The following is a 20,565-nucleotide window of genomic DNA, read 5'->3' on the forward strand; positions in this document are numbered from 1 at the left end:
TGGCGCTATTGCGCAAAATTCGCACCCGGCTTCCCAGTAGTTACAAAATCATGCCACCTCGTTCGGGTCAGTGCCGTCGAAGAAGGAGCCTAATGCGACCATTGCGTGAGCAGCGTGCGATGCTCCGATTCGGCCGGTTCCGGCTGCCATGCACGTCAGAAGACGTGCCGAAACTTCCTCAACTTCGCCTAGGCGCGCTGGGTCCGGAGGCCTTTCGACAGTCTTTCGCTCAGAAAACTATAGCATTTAAGTAACTCGATTGTATAAATCTTCCTTCTTCACTTCTCGTCGCCTCGTTCCTGAGCATAGCATCTGTACGGCAACAGACTTGGTCAGCTGCGGTCACGCAACCTAAGTCCGAACGCCAGCTAGAGCTCCTCGTCAGTGCAGAAACGTTGATGTCATTGGGCAAGCGCCTTCGAAGCCTTAGACGGTGAAGCAGCGCGAGCCCGAGGAAAGCATTGTGTATGTGCCTTGTCTTTTAAGCGACTGGCTTTCCTCCACTCTTTCGGTGTCCCTGCCCAGTGGTTGAGGGTGATATCGCCTTTGTGATGAATGGGCTTCCACGCCTGTCGTGCGGCTTGGTTCTGGGGCGTGTTGCAGACGGCGGCAGCCGAAGGTCGGCGGCTGGCAGCGGCGAACGTGCGACACGTTCGGGGCGTGTTTGTCGACGCCACCAACCTTGAGTTCGTCGCCAATAAGCAAAACGATCTCTTTGAGACGAACACGTTGAAGCGAAATTAATGAAGCAGTTAAGTACCCAATTAATTAACTGGATGGTTAATTGACTTTTTCGATTGATTGATTGATTGATTGATTGATTGATTGAAACATTTATTTGAAAGGGTGGCCTGTGGCCTAAGACGGGGGTAAGGGATCGGGTCGTAGCCTAATTGTTAGAGCAACCGGGCTGCTGTTCTGGGCGAACGAGGTCCGCGCGATAAGCCTTGTGATGTCTGAAGGTTTGAAAGCTCTGGTCAGTGGTGGCGCTAAAGCAAACTCATAATGTAACAGTAATAAGAAAACATATCTGCGGCAATCTTCCAAGACATTTGCCCTAAAATTTTGCTACTTGCTCTAAACCTCTCTCTCGCATTCTTCTGAAATAAAAATAATAATTTATTAGTGGGCAAAACATTGACGTACTTGATGAAGGCATTACAGCGCAAACAACAACGAACACAAAGAACACAAGACCGTACGCAGCCCGATAGTGTATTTACTCATCTCAAAACATTACGCGGAAAACATTCACCCACATCGAAACGCCGTTTATGCTTCAAGTGCGACAATTTAAAATCTTGCTGGTACATTCCATAAATTTCAGTGATCGTCGGACTTTAACAGATAGCTCAGCGGAATCAGAAAGTTATTAGCTTACTTTGACAGCGGACTTTGATAGTTTATACGTAACTTCTAATCTGTTGCGAATGTGTTCATGGTCGTTTAAGTACGGGCGCAGTGCTCATTCCTTGAGAGCATACGTGTTCCACATAAAATTGATGGCGAGCTAGTTTAGGGATTTCAAACAAATGACAAATAGTGGCTGAATAGTGAATTGAATTTTAATGACATAAAAAGTAATCATAAGATCTCTATTTTTGCTACTACGGCGGTTTTACGGGAGAAGGTACGCCGGCAGCACCATTTCGCTCTTCCCCGCGCTGTGGCGAGTGTGGTACTGGCGTCCCATAAATAAATAAATAAATAAATAAATAAATAAATAAATAAATAAATAAATAAAAGCTTGACTTTAATCATTTTTTGTTAATCAGCTACTTCTGTTTTAATATATTACACTTTGTATCAGTTTCGACTAATGTGTGTGTGTGTGTGTAGGAAAACTTTATTGTGATGAGGTCCGGAGGCTCGACTTCTTAAGCCACGGCGGTTTGCTCCCACGTTGGCACTGTGAGGCCAAGCCTTTCGGCGACATCATGGGCCCTCTGGACGGCGCTTTGTTGGTCCTGAAACAATGGGCTTTGAATCCTTTTCTGGTGCTATTCTGATAGTAAATGTATTCTGTAGCACGGTGGAGTCATCGGACACCATCATTCTTGGTCGTAAGTTTGAAGGCTTTGTAATTGTGTTAAATAACTAAAAATAAATTTTTTCAACCTCACGCATATCGCGCTCTTTGCCATCGTACAGTGTCGTCGCACTTTAGTCATTGCCTTATGCGCTGTTTTGAATAACTTCAATATTTCGAGGTTCCCACGCACTCTAGGCTGTCCTTATGCTCGTTGTATTCTGTGCCACGGCTATGCAATGTTATTATTATTGCGATAGCAACTATATGAACACTCGAAGCAAATTTTCGCCGTCGCCGCCGCCATCGTCATCGCCTTTAGGCGCCGCATATATTTAGGTATAAGTATGCTATATGCCGTGTCATGCTATATGTGGTGCTGTATATTCAGTTTATATTGCCACACTATTCTATCACTAAAGTACGTTGCTCCATAACACGTTTTAGGTTTATTCTTCACTAAGTTACTCCTCAGAATTTTGAGAATCGCAGCCCACAAACAAATGTCACGAAACATAACACTCACAGCGCATGCCTTTTATCCTAAATCTTCTCGGGTTAACTATTAAATCTTAAAACTGCAAAACGATATCAGTGCTCAAACCTGAAAGTAATGTAAGTTTATTTGTGGGACCTTTTAAGTGCAGCGTAGTGGCACCTGTGCGTTGTCATTACAGGCCCTTTACATTGTAAGGCTGTTAAGTCTGCCAGGAATTTTGGCGCACCTGCGTATGTCACGTCTACATTAGTCGGACATGTGTATAGTCAGAACACCACCCGAGAAGTTCAAACGCATCGCTATATAGAGCTAGCTATCGCAATCAGTTCTTTTATGTGCCTAAAGTGTTCCCAAATAAATTGCTTGTAACCATCTGTCTTAGGTTTTTTTCAAACCTAACTTGAAAGACGCGACGAGAGGTTCAATTTTTAGGGCTTAGCGATTTGGTTCCTTAACAATCTAGTAACTTATTAATGGCTCAGTAGCTATTAAACTTTCAAACAGCTTATTTCATTCATCGGCGCAAAAATATTAGCTTAGCATGCCTCCCGAAATTTTTTGTAGGCACGTGATGCTGTCGGTTGATGTCGCTCATCTTCTTAAGAGCTGAGATATCCTCCGCAGTCATGACTATTGTTGACAAATAGCATATCCGCAAAATATAGCAAATCATGGTGCACGGCTGCTCTCACAAAGAGCAGAAAGAAATGGGGCTGCTTTTCACAGATGAAGTCGCGCAATATTCTAAAGTGCATATTTATTTATACAAGCCTATATTCGTCTTTTCCTAATCGTCTTTCCTGGCAACATTTAAAACGCAAACGTTGTGAAGGATGAAATAACGCAACACACAGGACAGAGATCAAGACGAAACAACACGAGCGCTTGATGTCCTGTGCATTGCGCTATGCTATACTAACTGGGCATGTACTTGTACCCTACTGACGTTCAAACATATGCGCAAAAGTCAACACACATTCCTATAAATGACAGAGTTGTGGTAACGGCACACCAGCAAAACAATCAACCTTTTGTAAAAAATGGCGATGGTTGCCAGACCATCTAAACGAGTGTAAATATTTGCCTGGTTCAGATAGAATGACTGCGAAAAAGCAATAAAACTGCGTGCTACAGGGAAATGTGAACAAGCTTGTTTGCCAAGGGCCAATGTGTAATATTATTTGAAGTTAATAGACCCACAGTAACTTGGCAGTACAAGCAAAATTCTAATCTAAGATAGTTATTTCACTCCCTTTCTGGACATAATGCGAGACGGTCGACCGTCAAGCAGGCAATATAAGAAATTATTTGACTCAAGCACGTATATCAGTTGCAACAAAATTAACATTCTACGCTCAGTACTGCTGCTTACGTTTACTAAATTATTTTCGCAAATTTTTATTTAATTCTTCATTGTTCGGCCTTGACAACGCCACTGGTTTCCGATCCGGCCCTCTGGTCATAACGTTTGAAGGCGTCTGTCTCTAAAGGAACACATATGCAAATGAAGCGGAAATGTCCCAAGGAGTTAGCTACCAAACACCCTGCCGCGTGTTACTGTCTCGTGTCATTTGTGCTCAGAAAATACGACAAAACGTAGAAAGTTAGTCTGCAAATTTTTCCTGGTCGGGATTACTTGCACTTTGCACATAATCGTCACAGAAGACGGCTCAAGTGGCTTACTGTCAATAACTGCCAAAGATCGAGAGTTCCTCTCAGAACGTTTTCTTGAAACATGTTCGGTGTTTAATCTGGTCATGCAGTTCTCGTGGCATGAACTTTTTGCGAAGTTCATGGTGAGATACTGTTAGATGTTACGCATATTGGGCGTAGTTATTGCGGTAACGCTTAAGCACGATGACATGCCGTTTGCACTGAAAGTGGCTATATTGCCACCACAACAATCAAAGAATGATTTAAAGTAACTAGCAAATATCTCTGCGATGGGGCAATCGTCTTATAATACTTCTGCATTTACAATGAAAGAAAAAAAAATTGTCTTGGATATGGGAGTTGCAGTCAGAACCGAAGCAGGGGCACAAATAATTGATACATACATACATACATACATACATACATACATACATACATACATACATACATACATACATACATACATACATACATACATACATACATACATACATACATACATACATACATACATACATACATACATACGGCTTTATTTCAGCAGCTCACAACTTATTACACATATCGTGCCCGCATAAGCGCAAGGCGCTTGTGGGCGGGTCACGGCAGACATCAGGTGCTAGCTCTCTGCTCGCAAAAGAAGTACCACGTATATGTTACATATCACAACAGCTTGAAGAGAACGCTGAACAGGAATATTTTACTGTGTTAGTAGCGCGGGAAAAAAACTGATGTGAAAAAAAAATTCCCTCTATTTCTTTGGGAAAAGGTAAAGAAATACATATATAAAAACATCCCAATCTTTTTGTTTACTAGACAATAGTGCAAATAATGATAGGAACATAAAAAAAACATAAACACACAATACCTGTCAAATATTTTGAGGATGAAGCAACCATGCTTTAATTTGTTGTTTGGCTTCTTTTTGGGAATGCTGTTGAATTGTTTCTTTCGGCAACTGGTTAAAATAAAAAGGAACGTAATATTCTCGACACTTTTTACCATAGTTCGTATATATACGCGGTAAGTGATAAAGGCATGTCTTTCTTAGCGTTTTAGGTTTACTCTGTATTATTTTGTGGCGATTCGAGAAAATATTGCGAAGAAGTATCACTTGTACAAACAGATCCGAAAAGGACTCAACACCTGCAATATTACTTCTTACGTCATTGTCTGAACAATCATAAGCGGTACCATACAGTATGCTCGCAGCTATCCTATGCAATAGCTTATCCACTCGATCTACTTTCGTTTGTGAGCAGGAACCAAAAACTGAAGTACCATATCTGAGCACAGACTGGCCTAGAGCCTTAAAAGCTAACCTTCGCATCTTAAGAGGCGTGTTAAATTTTAGCGTCTACAACTGAGCTGCTGCCGTTCGTAAACGCTTCATTATGTAGTCAATGTGGACATCCCACAATATACGGTCGTTAAAATGAAGACCAAAGTACTTAACAGAAGAGGATAGCGGTAGAGACAGGCAAGAGCATTTTAAACACTGAGAACCGTGTAATTGAATGGACAGGTCTAGGCTAACAGTCTTATGAGGATTTCGGAAACATATCATGGTGGTTTTGTCTTTGTTTAAATATATTTGATTAGCATTTAACCAATCAATCACACGTGTTGCGTCTTCTTGAAGTAGTTTTGCGGCTTCAGAATACGATTCGTGGGATATAAGTAGTGCAGTGTCATCAGTGTATCGAAATATTGCAGCATTCAGTTGTATGTTGGTAATGTCATTTATGTAAACGTTAAATAAAAAAGGTTGCAGGACTGATCCTTGAGGTACACCATATCTAACCAATGTAAAATCACTATATGTATTTTTTATAGAAACTACATGCATACGGTTTGAAAAATAATTGGAAAAGAATTTCGAATAAGGACCTCGGAAGCCAATACTTTCTAGTTTGTGCATCATGATGTTGTGTTCTATGGTTTCAAAAGCTCTTGTCAGATCTAAGAAAAGGCCAGGCACAATATTATTTTGACCAACATTTTTACATATATAATCGTTGCATTCTTCAAGCAGATCGACTGTACTTAACCTACGTCTAAAACCGTATTGGGAGGGACTTATCAAATTTATCGCGAAAGGATACCATGCAAGTGTAAATGAATTTCTCCATTACATGCGCTAACACGTTCATTATTGTAATTGGTCTATAGTAATGTTTATCTGATTTACTACCTTTCTTATAAGTTGGTCTAATTACTGAGGTCTTTAAACCCTGCGGGATTATACCTGTTCCGAAACATCCGTTTAAGATAAACAAGATGGGGTATCTTACCCGTTACATAGCTTCTGCTTACGTTTCTTAATATACACCAAGTAATATTTGAGCGAACGCATTGTTTAATATATCTAGCGTAACCAGATCACAAGCTGTAAAAATAATTTCCGTTTTGGTAGAGCCGAATACGGAACAGCTGTTGGGACAACTCTTTTAATAATGACCTTGCAGTAACGTAAAACTCGATAAAAAAAAAATTCGCAGCTGGGCCCGTCCGGGATTTGAACCCGGGACCTCTCGCACCCAAAGCGAGAATCATACCCCTAGACCAACGGGCCACCTGTTGCGCCCTCCTGGATCCCACCTACGCGTGCCTTCTTCCAAAGCGCGCATAGAAAAGTGCGAGAACGAACCGGAGAAGATGGCAGGCCAGAAGAGAAACTCGTTTAGCTGTGCTTGCGAAATGCTTCTTTTCACAATCAGCTTGCGAGCCAGCACAAGAGGGGCCTATAGCTAGAGCGACGATTGTGCAAGACGCCACTGGGAGGTGATTAAACGAAAGATAAATGTCGCGTCTTGCATGGTTTCATAACTCTGAGCGCTGTTGAGAGCTTCTGCTGGAATCCAGCATCAGCGAAAGAGGATACAATCTCCTATATTCACTCCAGGAACCACAGAGCTCTCACGAGGAATGCGAGCTCATCAACTACAAGGTGCACTTAATATATTATCATATATCAGGGATTCATAAATACAAGATATTTAAGGAATATAGTATATTTACGAATGATGCTTAATGAATACCCATTGGAATGTGTGACACGACAGCGAAGGCTATGCAAAAGTGCCACCTAACGTGTTAAAAAAGATATGAAGGCAGTGATCAGCCATGAGGACTTTTTAGCACTACTGGTGTTATGTACAGTCGAGCGATTATTTAACAGTACCACACGAGCGGCGACTGACTGGGCCGGTCAGCGCCTTCTAACAGCGCGAAGCGGAAAGATCAGCAAAAGTAGGGCATGCGCACCAATTTTACTGGAAGCACAAGTTCCGTCGGCCAGGCTCTTTTCACCAGCACGACACAGCCCCTGGCACGATTGACTCAGTGCAAGCTCTCCGGCTTATCGGAGATAACGACTTCCAGTCAACTTGGTGTGCATGCGCTACTCTTGCTGACCTTGCCGCTCGCGCGGTATGGTAAAAGAATCGGTCGACTGTACATACATCATGCGGCTCTTTTATGAAAAAGTCGTCTTCATATGCTTTTTTTTTTACTTCCATCCTTCCCTTTGTATGTTATGGTGGTACCACTCTGATTTACGCTATTGTATTGAGGATTTCTTTGTAATGTTGTGCTGCTTAAATGGCTATGTAGAGCGATTATGTGTTCGTTATATACAGGGTGTCCCAGCTAACTTTAGCCAGTTTAAAAATATACAAGTGCCGCGTAGCTGGACAGAATGCGGGCAGCACGTATTGAGGAACAGAAAGCTGTATCGGGAATTTTTTATGTCGCTCTACAATTTTCTCATTGACATTTTTCATTTAATCATAATATTTTAGAAGTTGATTAATTAATTACCACTAATTATTTAATTAGACGGAATGCAAAACAATGTTAGAGTACCTCGAAGCGACGGCAAACAACATTGCCTTTGTTCTGTCCAGCTACGTGGCATTTGCGTATTTTTAATGTGGCTAAAGTTAGCTGGGAAACCTTGTATATGTATACAGTATATTATTAGTGTATTTTATAGATACAGCAAGTTATAAGGTAGGTACAATACGTTTTCTTAATATGTTACATTTACAACAATGATATGAAAAAAAAAGAATAAATCTTCATGAGGCAAGAAGTAACCGGCAGCGCGTTCCTGTGCCAACATCTCCTTCTCGTCGAAAAAAAAAAAAAGAAGAAATAAAGCGACAAGGTGCGATTCTTGTAGATGTGAAAAACACTCTCGCGCTATTGTTCACACTAACCATCACCAGCCCTTCTGTACAGCGTTAAAACGAGTTTATTTGAGAGCACTTTCATAGATGAAGCCGCTTTGGCCACAGGCGTCGCTGTAGCAGAAAGCAGCAAAGTGGTTGGTGAAATGTATGAAGTCAACTGGTCTTTACGAAAGCTAGTAGGCCTTGTGAACCTAAACGAGTGCACGTAGCTATAGACAGTTGTCAGGGCAAGCTATTTCGGAATGCCAACTTCATTAGCCATTGCTTATAAGGGTAACGTAGGCAGTGCTACAGTTTTCAAGGATAACAGACCTGCACAAGGGGCTGTAAATTGTAATTAATATGCGCTGTGCGGCAAGTGACCCTGTGCTTTGGCAGCGTGTGCTGATAGCGACAGTCTGTGATCGTCCGTCAGTGTTCCCTATTTCTCTCTATTCCTCTGAACTTTATTGTCCTTCTTCCTCTCACTTTCCCAAATGCGGGATAGCAAACCGAAATATTGACTGGTTAACCTGCCCGCATTTTCCTTTTCTTCTGCCTCTCTTACTTGGTTCTCTTCTCACCCGTTTATTTCCTTCTGAGATAGCCAAGTAACTTCTACTGGACATGCATTTGGCTAACGTTCCACATTTTCACTTTCTTCACGCACTCCTTGCGCAGGCATGAAATTAGTGTATGCGCATATGTCGGGACTCTGTATAGTGCGTGCTGCGACTCGGCGTCGCCTTTTGTCTCTGTATCGAGTGTGTCGATGACTGTAGGCGGATTTCGTTTAGACTGTTTAGCTGATGGTGCTCTAGATCTTCCATAACTGTGACATTTATCTTAACTTACAATATTTTCCCTATTAATGATACAATAATGTGAAAATGGGCAACCATCACTGTTACAATGAGAAGAAAGGGGATTAACCGAGGAGCTCCATTTTTTATAAGAAGCCAACCAAGACATGAAAGTACAACACAGGGGAAAATACTTATACCTAGTAATTGAATTGAAGAAATGATAAATTAATGGAAATGAGTGTCGAGGAAGAAACAAGTTGCCGCAGGTAGGGAACGATCCCATGTCTTAACATCATGGGTGCGACGCACTACCAATTCATCAGTTGCCTTCACCCAAAAAAGATGACGTACTCGTGACGCCTGCGGCAGAAGGGATGTTCCACATCCGCCGCCAATGTTTGTGAGTGGTGGCGCTGGCTAACACTCTCCCAGGGTTAGTACTCGTAGGAACACAGAAATACCCTAGAAAGTGGATGTGGAAAGGGCGCGGGGGTAGCTCAATTGGTAGAGCAACGCACGCGTAATGGGAAGACGTGGGATCGTTCCCCACCTGCGGCTAGTTGTTTTTTCATACACCTTCATTTCCATTTATTTATCATTTTTCCGAATTCAATTATTAAATCCAAGTAATTTCCCCTGTGTTGTCCTTGGTGTATTTGTTTGTTGACTGCTGACGGCATTACTGCTGCAGGGTGACCCTTAAGGGTGTTTTCTCGTCGCAGGGGTAACACCCCTACTATTAGGGCCTAACAAAAATTTATAGAGGACGACAACGGAGCTTTGACTAAACTTGCGACGACAAACGACGTAATTGAAAATTACGTCATCATTCTGACAGCCTTGGGCGCATAGATGAAATATCCGACAGGAGAGTTTCATATCTTTCCCCGTGAAATTCTCCTGTCGGATCTTTCTGTGTGCCCAAGGATGTCAGTATGATTACATAGTTTTTAACTACCTCTTTTGTCAGCGCACGTCTAGTTAGAGGTATGTTGTAGTCCTCTATAAACTTGTGTAAGGCCCTAACGGTAGTGGTGTTAACCGTGCGACGAGAAAATACCTTTAGGAGTGCAAACATTTTACAGTGAAGCATTATTACCCTGTCGTTTCATGCTTGAATATCTTTATCCTTTATAAGAAACCTTAAGAATACCCTGCGGCTATTGACTTCGAAATTCAGTTGCGGCTTCCATAAGAAAAATAGAAAGCCAATAAAGGATGGCCAATAAAGGTGCTCCTGATTTAAAGAAGGACTCGCAATAACTTTAACAAAGAAAGAAGACGAAAAGAAAGAAACAAGACCGAAAGAAAGTCCTCGCGAACATGCCTCAAGGGAATCAGTGAACCGAAGCCCATGGAGATTACAACTGGAAGTGGTACGTGTCTGCGTACGCAAGAAACTGGAGCGGAAGTTGGAAGAGACTGCGTCTTTCCTACCGCAATGAGAAACGGGATGTACCGAGATCGCTTTGTTCTCATTCTCCGATACGTGAAGGGACGAAGGGATTAAAAAAAAGAGACAAAATCACAACTTCTAGGAGTTTTTCTAGTACCCCGCCCCCTTGTCTACGCTCTCTCTATACTTTTACGCTACACCTTTACGGCGAAGTTAGTGACTTAAAGGATTGTTGTTTTTCGTAGCGCCTTGCAGCTTCAGTTCTCCTTTTGTCCCGTATTTATCAGTATAGGCTACATTAAGGAATATACGACCTTTATGTTCTTTTGTTGTACTTTTCGCACTTTTCTGTGATCATTTTTTTTCCGTTAACTTTTTTCTTCTGGTGTAGCCAATAAGAAGAACTCAGTGGGTACGCAGAATATTTATGCTGTAAGGTGTAGTCATCGGTCAGCATCATTCTTAATCGTAAACTAAAAGCCTTCGTGAATATCTTAAATAACTAGAAAAAATTGCAACCTCATGCATATCGCTATGTTTTAAATATTCCAACGTTTCTGTTTTACATACTTCTCTGCGTAAGTGTAATAGTGGCTGCTTTTTTTACGGCCGATGAAATATTGCAGTTATAACTCATTTTATTATTCGTTAACGGTTGTTAACTGCGGCATTATAGGAAGTTAGGCTACTGAAGAGTCCGCTATCCCGAACTCGTACACTCTTAAATCTACAACTTTTGGGGCGTATATTTGCCACACAAACAACAATAACCGTCATCTGTCTTGCTTGCGTTTCCTTTTTTCAAAGCGCTGCACTCGCTACTTTCCTGTCGAGAATGCTCTGTCATGCTGATAACGCGCATGCCGTTCGTGACTTGACAGTACCGGCATGTACTGGGTTCGCAGCGTTAAAGAAAGAAAATTCGGACAAGACAGACGACGATTATTGTTGTGTGGCAAGATACGACCCAAGGATGTAATTTTGCTTAAGAGTGTAGGCGTTTCCTTAAGAAGTGGACCAGACTGTACAATCTCGAATTGACGCACCTTCGGCCACATTTAATTTACGATGAAGCGTGTACAGACCAGAATTTTCAACGCTTCTAGGTGGCAGTCATCTTTTGCCGGAGGCTGCGGGAACTGGCGGAGAGAGCGACCGCGATAACGCCCTGCCTTGACTTATCGCATGCTTGCCGCGAGTGTTGAACTCGTCGTGGCCTTGTCGTCAGCTGCATCGCCGTCAACCCTCCCCCCCCCCCCCCCCCCACCCCTGCACAGGTTACGTCGATAGATAGGCGGCGATAAAGAACGTTACATTTTGTTTAAAGACCAACGTGCCCTGTAGAAACTGGTCATGCCGTTTCTCAGCACTTTGACGAGCGAGCATATGCGCTAACAAAAAACAAAACTGCTACTACTACGATTACTACTACACTAATGCTGCTCATACAACAACAAAGACGAGACGGCGATGATGATTACGACAACAACAACAAAGACAACTATTTCACCAGCAAAAAGAAAGAAAACGCGTCTTTCGGCAACAGCTACTAGCCCATGTCTTTGTCCGCGGTTAATCGTCAGTTTTCACACTGCAAAGCAGCGCCATTCAGTGAACAGAATGTCAGCGTGTCACGGTAAACAAGGCGACCGCGATGAGGAAAACTGGTACAGCACGCCCGGCTCGTGTGACCCCTTTCAGGCGCATGCGATTTCGCGTTTGCTTCGAGAACTAGGGGGAAGGACGCATGGCGGCTCGTTGGTCTAGGGGTATGATTCTCGCTTCGGGTGCGAGAGGTCCCGGGTTCAAATCCCGGACGAGCCCTAAATTTTGTAATTTTTTTTTTCTATGACTGTGACTGACTCGCGTCTGTATTGCCCTACGGGAACGTCAAGGAGTCTCGGAGGTTGTTTTTAGATTGCATGTGACCGCTGTCTCGTTTCGACATTATTAATAATGAAATTCCTCTGTTAACCACTCCTCTTCAAATAATAGTTTGCTGAGCGGATTTGAAGAGACAAAACGTACGCGCAAGGAAAAAAAAACGTAAGAAAGACAACATTATAAATACACATAGCTTTACGTTCAATGCAAGAATCAGGAACTGACTGACCACGCAGCTTCTGTTCGTTTGTATTTGAGACTTTTGTTTTCCGTTCCCAACAGAAAGCAGCCGGCTATGTCGAATCGAACCGTCAACCTCACGATCAGCAGCAGAACACCATAAGCAATACGCGGCGTGTAACTGCAGGAGGAAAAAAGAACAATTGAAGCGATTCGATGCAAACACGGATGATAATTACCCATTCTTGGCGACAATGTCGCTCCCATTGAAATACTTCAGTAAGCATACAAATGCAGACTAACAGCTCACGTTTCGTTGAACAGTGTGTACAACGTCTTGTTTATTCAAGCGAAGCTTTCGCTGCGTGCCCTTCACCCCATGTCAATGGACAGAGTCTGACTGGATGACTTAGCGAGATCAGAACACATAACCAAAGTGTGAATGATAATCTGGGAAATAAGTGAATAATGTTCGAAATGGTATAGACAAAATACAGAACAGAAGTGTGCGAAGGAGGGCAAATTTTGGCAAACAGCATTGGCTACGCGCGTGCGCGCGCGAGATGAGTTAAAGCCCAACAACAACGCATGTTTCGTTTTTATTCGCCCCTTTGGGCTGAACTTAGGGGTGCTCATACGCTTTGTATTTCAAACCGCCGATCTCGAGGACAAACAAGCGACCAGCATGGTTGATTGTGTTTGACCGCGAGCTATAATTTTTATGGCATTATTGTCTCTGCGAACGGAACCACCGGGCGGCTCGCCTGCGCGCTCACCGGCGCGTGTGTGCGAGGGGTACACAACGGGTTATATCCGGCCGTATCGCTCGCTCTTGAAGACGAACTCCCTGAGCAGACGCGCCGACGCAAGAAAGGTAAACACGGGAGTTCGCTTCCCAAGCGTAAAAAGAAAAAAAATCAAAGGAAAAGAAGAGACGGCGCTGCTTTATTAAGCAGTTGTCGGTGATGCTAATATGAATCATTGCTCCGGAAAAGTAATCGGACAGTTCCCGGCTTACGCACTGGTGGTGCGGCCACAAATAAGCTTGTTCTAGAGGAAGAGAGAATACAAATAAATACATGTACATTGTAAATGAGTAACGGTCCTTCTACATGCCGCGAACTTCCTGCACCCTCGTGGTCTCCTTCAACATGCCCCGGATATAAATAAGAAACGAAACAACACAGTGCAAGGCTTCAGTGCTGTTCGCGCGTGACATATGGGAAACGCATACATGGCATCTAGTCGAGCATAGCAGGCGCTAAAGGATTTTGCTACATGAGTGGCCACGTTGTGTCGTCTAATGGAAGACATCAGGGAGGAGTCTGTGCATTTGGAGACGTGATACGTAATTGAACAAGAAATGTGGTCTTGTTCAGGTCAGGAAAAGGGTAGATCTTAGCCTAACAATTTTTAGGTGGCCTCGCATTCCATTCTTAAGAGGAAGCTTTAGCGCAGACGCTTCTGTTAAAATATATAGGAAAGGAGAAATCGTTTTTCTTGGCAATCACTGCGGCAACTTTCATGAGGTCTCTTGGATTCAGAATAAAAAAAGTTACAATCTAGTGACCGTTGGTAATAAATTTTCGCCGTAGATGGCCTAATAAAGTTAATGAAAATAGAAAATTTAAAGGAAAGAAAACAATAAAGTTTAAAACTCTGTAACTCAGCAATGAAAAACGATATAAGAATTCTGTAAATTGCGTCTAATAGCACATCCAAAGCTGACAATAATTTAGAGCAGTTGCACATGACTCTAAAGCTTATCCCTTATATGTGGGTAGGGCGTTTGCAAAACCCTTGTAGACACTGTAACACATACACGTAAACAAAAAATGAAATATCAAATTTATCGGATTTGAATGGATGCAGTTTACAAAACTGCGATATCTGTTCTAGGTGCAGAGCTACGAATTTGTAAACCTCGTCCTCCTACTTTATTCTCAAACTTAGCAACTTTAGAACATTTATTTAAGAACATACAGGTTATAAATCAAAATTCCGCTTCCAAGAGTGACTATAATTTAACTTTCTGTCGCAAATGCAACAAATCTTATTAAAATCGGCGTTGTGTTCACCTCAGAGAAGCATTTCTGCGTTTTGCATGTATTTAAATAGGCGACCTCGGAGTTCGGCCTGACGTAACGCTTCCTCTTAAACAAAATTTTAAAATTCAGGAAATTACCTTCTTATGCATCTGTATGTATGCATAAGTATGTATAAGTTGCATAAGTATGCATCAAATTTAAACTTTGCCTATGCACATCGCTCATTACCTGTCCTTTGCTGTCATTAAACAGAAAGATGCTGCGTGGTTTAGTTCTCCAAGGACACCAAGGCGAACCTCACATTGCACATGGAAAAAAAAAACGAGGGTTCGGTAATGTTCGATAATTATTTGTAATGCTCCGAAGTAAGCCAGAAATGTTAAAATGTCTTAACACGCTGCACTCAACATACGTAGAAGAAACAGTTACAGTTCGTCACTCATAGCACGCTTCCTGCTACAACAAATATTGAGTAATTATTTGCAAAACACCTAAGTAATCTACGCATTTCAAACTTTCGGTACACATTACCCACAGAGTGTTCTCCATTTCCTCAAGATATGAAATTTCTGCCGTTTTTTATCTTTTCAGGAAACTGGAGAAACCTTCGAAGAGTTCCATACAATCCGTCGAAACGGGTCATAAGCGGGAGCTTAACCACTAATAATTAACCCTTAATTGACAAATGCGCTTAAAAATTTAACTGCATGTTGCCTTTAACATTGCCCACGATTGCTCAATATGCAAAATTAGAAGGCCATCTAGTTTCCTCAGAAAACTGTTAGAACTGGCATATAATGTCTTCGAGCATTTCTAGTGGAAATAACAGGCTTGATGTTATACGGTAATTTGCTGAAAAAGTAAGTGGAACAACAATGCATTTTGAACCAATGTTTGATAGTGCTTATCTAAAGACTAAGCCGCTTTCAAAACTTAGTCAAAATAGACGTGCATCGAGAAATTGGTGGCTTTATTTTGCAAATTGCAACATATGTGCCCAAAATTAAATAGCTAAAGAGTTTATTAGTAAAAATGTCTTAAATTGACAGTTATCTACTTTGATTTGTTGCGTAAATAAGTAAACGCCGTCGTCAAGTAATCCGACTCATTCACAAAATTTGTGCTATATGCCACAGGCAATTAAAACAATTACTAAGTATAAAAAAATTACCAAGACACCTGCTGTAACAATCCACTTCCTACGAGTATATTTAAGCAGTGGGCTCACAATGCGAGATGTTGCTCGCAATGTACACGGGAAGATACGTTTAAAAGCTTTTCGCTTCCTTACTTTTCCTTCTACATCCAACATTGTCGAAGCATCAGACAGTGTCTTATTCTCTGCATAAATTTTTGTTAGAACTTTAAAAACCTTTTTGAACCTTGTTAAACACTAATTCTTGTTGTGTGGTCAGCGAAATATTAAAGAATTGAGTGATATACATTGATAAGCTGCTACCTGCTGGTATTTTGAATGCTTATATTACTGTTGGGTACGGTACTACCTTTGCTGGTGGGGTGTTCACACAAGGTTCTGAGAATTATTTCTTGTTTTCAATGAATGATAATTGAATTGAACTGTTCGAATCAATGGTAATTGAATAATAAAGTTGAATGGAATGGTTGAATACCGCATATATGATTTCATTCACAGTAACCACCATGAACCAGCCATTGCTTTGAACAAGGTCTATGCTGCCGCGCGATTGGCCGCTCGAGGCATTTCGCATGTATTCGGGGGCTTCTTTCGCGCTAGGAAATACACTTTTATGTAGCACACATTGAGCAACAGAAAACTGTAATGGGACTTTTTTTTATGTTTCTCTACAATTTTCTCATTGACACTTTTCATTTAATTATAATAACTGAGAAGCTGATTAATTAATTTACACTAATTATATAGTTAACAAAGCAAAAGAAAACTGTATTGGGACTTTCTTATGTTTCTCTACAATTTTCTCATTGACACTTTTCATTTAATTACAATAACTGAAAAGCTGATTAATTAATTTACACTAATCATCTAATTAGGCGTAATGCAAACAAAGTCTGAGTAACTCCGAGTGACGGTAGACAAGACTTCTGTCCAGCTACGCAGCATATGGATATTTTTAATGTTTGGCTCAATTTAAGCGAAACAACCTGTGTAGCCCGCTTTGCTTGATGTCAAGTAAATCTGCGACTTGGGTAACGAAAGCCGATTGTTTGAAAACACGGGTCTACAACAAAGGACTCTTGAATCAAGCTTCAGCTGTAGTGTCAGAAAAATAAATGCATTTGCGCAGGCTTTATCAAAGCAAACTTAATGTGACTGGCCGTGCTCTAGTGAAGCCACAGCGAGTCCGTGTGCCTTCTGTGTTATCATGAGAGACGTGCAGGCCGTGTTTGCTGCAGCAGCACTCAAAGGCAGTCGTCTGTAATGACTTCACCTACACAGGGATCCGAAGCGGGACGTCCAAAAAGAAAACGTATACATGATGACTAACTTGAAGGTACTGTCATACCTTGCCGTTATAAGGAATGCACGAGAAACCGTATAGTAGACAACAAAGGAGCTGTTGTTAATTGGAAATTTGTTAAGCTTTTGGTGACTTCGAAGCAGTCGTTTGCCAGGTTAACAGCCTTACGCCCTTCCTACGCGCCATCGCGCTGTGCCACGAATAGAGTACGTTATCCACATACATAGTGATGTAGATAATTGCAGAGTTTACACTTAACTGCTTCATTTGCAAGGGTGGTGAAATGCAGAGCCATTAATGAGGAACAAATACCTCTAGCAAGGGAAGAGACCAACGTTGTACGCGCTTTAATGAAACAATAAACCTCGCAACTGGAACTGATTCAAAATTAACATGGATCAGTACATGTTGGAGGCACCATGTAAGTCGACAGGCCATACATGCCAACCGGTGACCTGTAAGGTGGTAAGCTACAAGAGCGAAGCTTGTGCGCATGCAAATTTTACTGACAACGTCTTGAAGGTATTGCGCGTGAAAGCGTTCAATGCTCTTCCAGAAATGGAAGCTCTACTGTCAACAAATAGAGTCGAGTGGTAGTTTAAATTACATCAATAATCATTCGAGCGCTTCAGGCCACCGTTGCAGGTCGTTACTGAAGTGTACCGACACGCACTTCATCTACGCATGTTTTTTGAAACACCTTGAGAAGCAATCAGAGGGCGCATTAATCGGGTGAGGCTTCGTGGACGTGATTGGGAATGGTTGTTCTGGGCTGTGCGTTCGTTTGCACCGCGCGCGATTGGCCGCCCAATCACGCACGGCGCAACCGAACGCGCACTCCGAACTACTAATTCGATCGCACCATTGTTGACATCCCACAAATTGCCAGCTAATGTATTGTTCAGCACGGGGTGCAACCTTCCGGAGAAGATACGGCGCGCGCTGTGGAGAACACTCAACACACTAGTTTAGCGTGTTTGTACTCCATCACAAACGCTGAGAAAGTGAATAGGAACTTTACTACGCCTACCTGTGCCGTTGCGTTGTACCGCAGTGTTATTCCATTCTGACGTTATTCCAATCTCCTGACGTCCGATTTAGAGAACCGCCGAGGCAAGCACGGGTCGTGACCGGCAAACTTGTTTCAACAGTCCAATCAAACGCTCTTCTCGTTTATAGAAGGTGACTTTTCTTTGGTTTCAAAGCGAGCACATTTGCCTACGGAGACAGGGTTCCCTTACCTAACTGGCTGGTGACAAGCGAGGAGCGTGCAGAAGTGGAGATTGTTTTTATGGCTCCGAGCTTGCGCAGTGAAAGTTGATAATCGGTTGAGGAGAGTAGCGCCGGCGCCTCCGATTCGTTTGCTTCTCCTTGCTTAGCTTGTGGTGGAGGCGCGAGGTGGCAAAAATGCAGCCGAAACGGATCCTCAGTGAAGCAGGGCTTGGCAACATCATATTTTCGCACAAAATTTTTATTACGAAAGTGGCAAAATTGCCATCCACCCGAATGTAGCATGAAACTACAAAGGAAACCTTCCCTTTTCGTGATACTTCCTCCACCTTGCTGGAGTCCGCACAATTAATTTGCCGTAAAACGTTTGTAATACGCAAAAAAACCCACTCTCGCCGGCAGCGTGCACGAGTAGCCAGTGCCAGAGTGATAGGTGGGTAGTAATCTTCAGTTCCTTTCGGAATAGGCAGTTTCAGGCTATACCGAAAAAAATCAATCTTATTCGGCATGGTAATCAATGTACCTTTAGTGTGTACACATCACTCTTAAGTGGTGAGTTTTAGTGATTTTGTGACGTTGTGTGACAGACAGGTGATTGTATCACGGCTCGAAAAATGTTCACCATTAGCGGAGAGCTAATGCCAACACAGGCGTGGACAGATAGATATATAAAGAACTTTTTTGAGGTCCTGAAGGAATCTGGCGAAGGCATAGAAACTGAAATAAAAGAAAAGTTAGCTTTGTTACGACTGATCGTACATAATTAGTCTATACATGCCATCTTTAGATTGTGAGTTTTCATAGTTTTCGTGACACAGCATGACAGACAGACGAATTGGGCGTCCCCCAAATATATTTGAACAATCGCGAGATGCTAATGACGGAAATGGAATAGAAACTGTTTAGGATAGGTTTACGTCATAGCACGCCTTATTTCACGTATAGATCCGTTCCCTGTCATTAGCTTCAGACGGGGGAGAAATGTTATACCCAACTCGTGCTTTTTCCTAGTCACACTTCTGCCGAAATCAGTTTTCTTTCTCCGCAAAAATAAATCTCGAAAATATTTCAGCAACAGCGACTTGTGTCGAGTGTTTCAGGCTGTGTTAGTGCCACAATCTCTGTGTTCCTCATTTTACCTACAAAATACATAAATGCACAGTGTGAGCCTGGCAGCGCCCACCCGTTAGCTTATGCTACAGCCTATAGATGAATGAACAAAACGCCAAAAATGGGGCGAAGCACCAGAGGCTGGCCGCACTTCGCATAATTGGCAGGGATGCAAATGATTACGAGAACAGATAGTGCGTGAATGAACGCCGCTCATTCTGGCGAAGAGTAAACCGTCATTTCGGGGCTTTTTTCGGAAGCAGAGTGGTATTTCCCATGCGACGCCAGTCTGTGGGAAATGATCGAAGCGCGGCTTCCAGCTCGATATTCGAGCGTGCCACGAGGAGGCAGGTGATTAAAAGAGCTCCAAAGGTTATGCGATTACTGCGTCGCTTATGCGAGCGGGCGAAATGCGGCACAAAGGTTTCGGTGTTTGATAAGTCAACCGTGCTTATGCAAGCAGGGTTTAAGCCAGAAACCGCCGTCAATACATCAAGTTTGGATGAGTTGTTCAACTCTCTGACATGCTAATAGGCCACACCTGCGCACTTCGGCAGGAGGCAACCATGAACTCCGTTCTGTCGATGGGTAATATGCTAAGCGCTCTGTTTTGAAGGTGTTCTGCCTAAACGTTACCTTTCGGAGCAAGTTTGGAGCTCATCGAACTCATTCAAAGTATACATTCATGTAATTTCTAGTGCATGGTAAACTAGGCTCACTAGCAGCGCATAGTTTCATGTGATTTGAACTCGTACGCGTTGTAACGGAGGTCGTGGTGGTGGTAACCACAGGCGGGTTTAACGTGGTGTGCGAGCCCGCAGTTATTGCTCCTCCCGAGCGTATGTTCTAACGTCAGTGGAGCACGTTGCCAGACATCTAACAAAGTTGTGTGACTGAGGAACCAAGAAGTTTCCTTGAGGAGAATGGCGGGCACTTCGGATACACCAGGTATTGTAAGGAAGCATAATGGAATAGCTTTCTTATTTAAATTCTGAAGTAGCGTTGTTGTGCCTTATAAAACCATAGCATTTGCCTTAGTAAACGTGAGTAACAATCAAGGGAATGAGTACGCAATATTTAAAAACTGAAATACATT

The 20,565-nt window shown here is 42.5% G+C and overlaps 1 protein-coding gene and 2 non-coding genes across 3 annotated transcripts in view; 1 reads left to right on the forward strand and 2 right to left on the reverse strand.

Annotated features, from left to right (window-relative positions):
• The window catches only part of LOC142572156 (neuronal acetylcholine receptor subunit alpha-10-like), a 185,071-nt gene that overhangs the window by 81,415 nt on the left and 83,091 nt on the right, over window positions 1–20,565 (reverse strand). The window lies entirely within an intron of this gene.
• Window positions 6,685–6,756, reverse strand: TRNAP-UGG (transfer RNA proline (anticodon UGG)). The gene has a single exon. It is a non-coding gene; the product is annotated as a tRNA-Pro (tRNA).
• On the forward strand, window positions 12,311–12,382 carry TRNAP-CGG (transfer RNA proline (anticodon CGG)). The gene has a single exon. It is a non-coding gene; the product is annotated as a tRNA-Pro (tRNA).

The sequence above is a fragment of the Dermacentor variabilis genome, chromosome 2, assembly GCF_050947875.1.
Source record: "Dermacentor variabilis isolate Ectoservices chromosome 2, ASM5094787v1, whole genome shotgun sequence".
In the NCBI taxonomy this organism is placed as follows: domain Eukaryota; kingdom Metazoa; phylum Arthropoda; class Arachnida; order Ixodida; family Ixodidae; genus Dermacentor; species Dermacentor variabilis.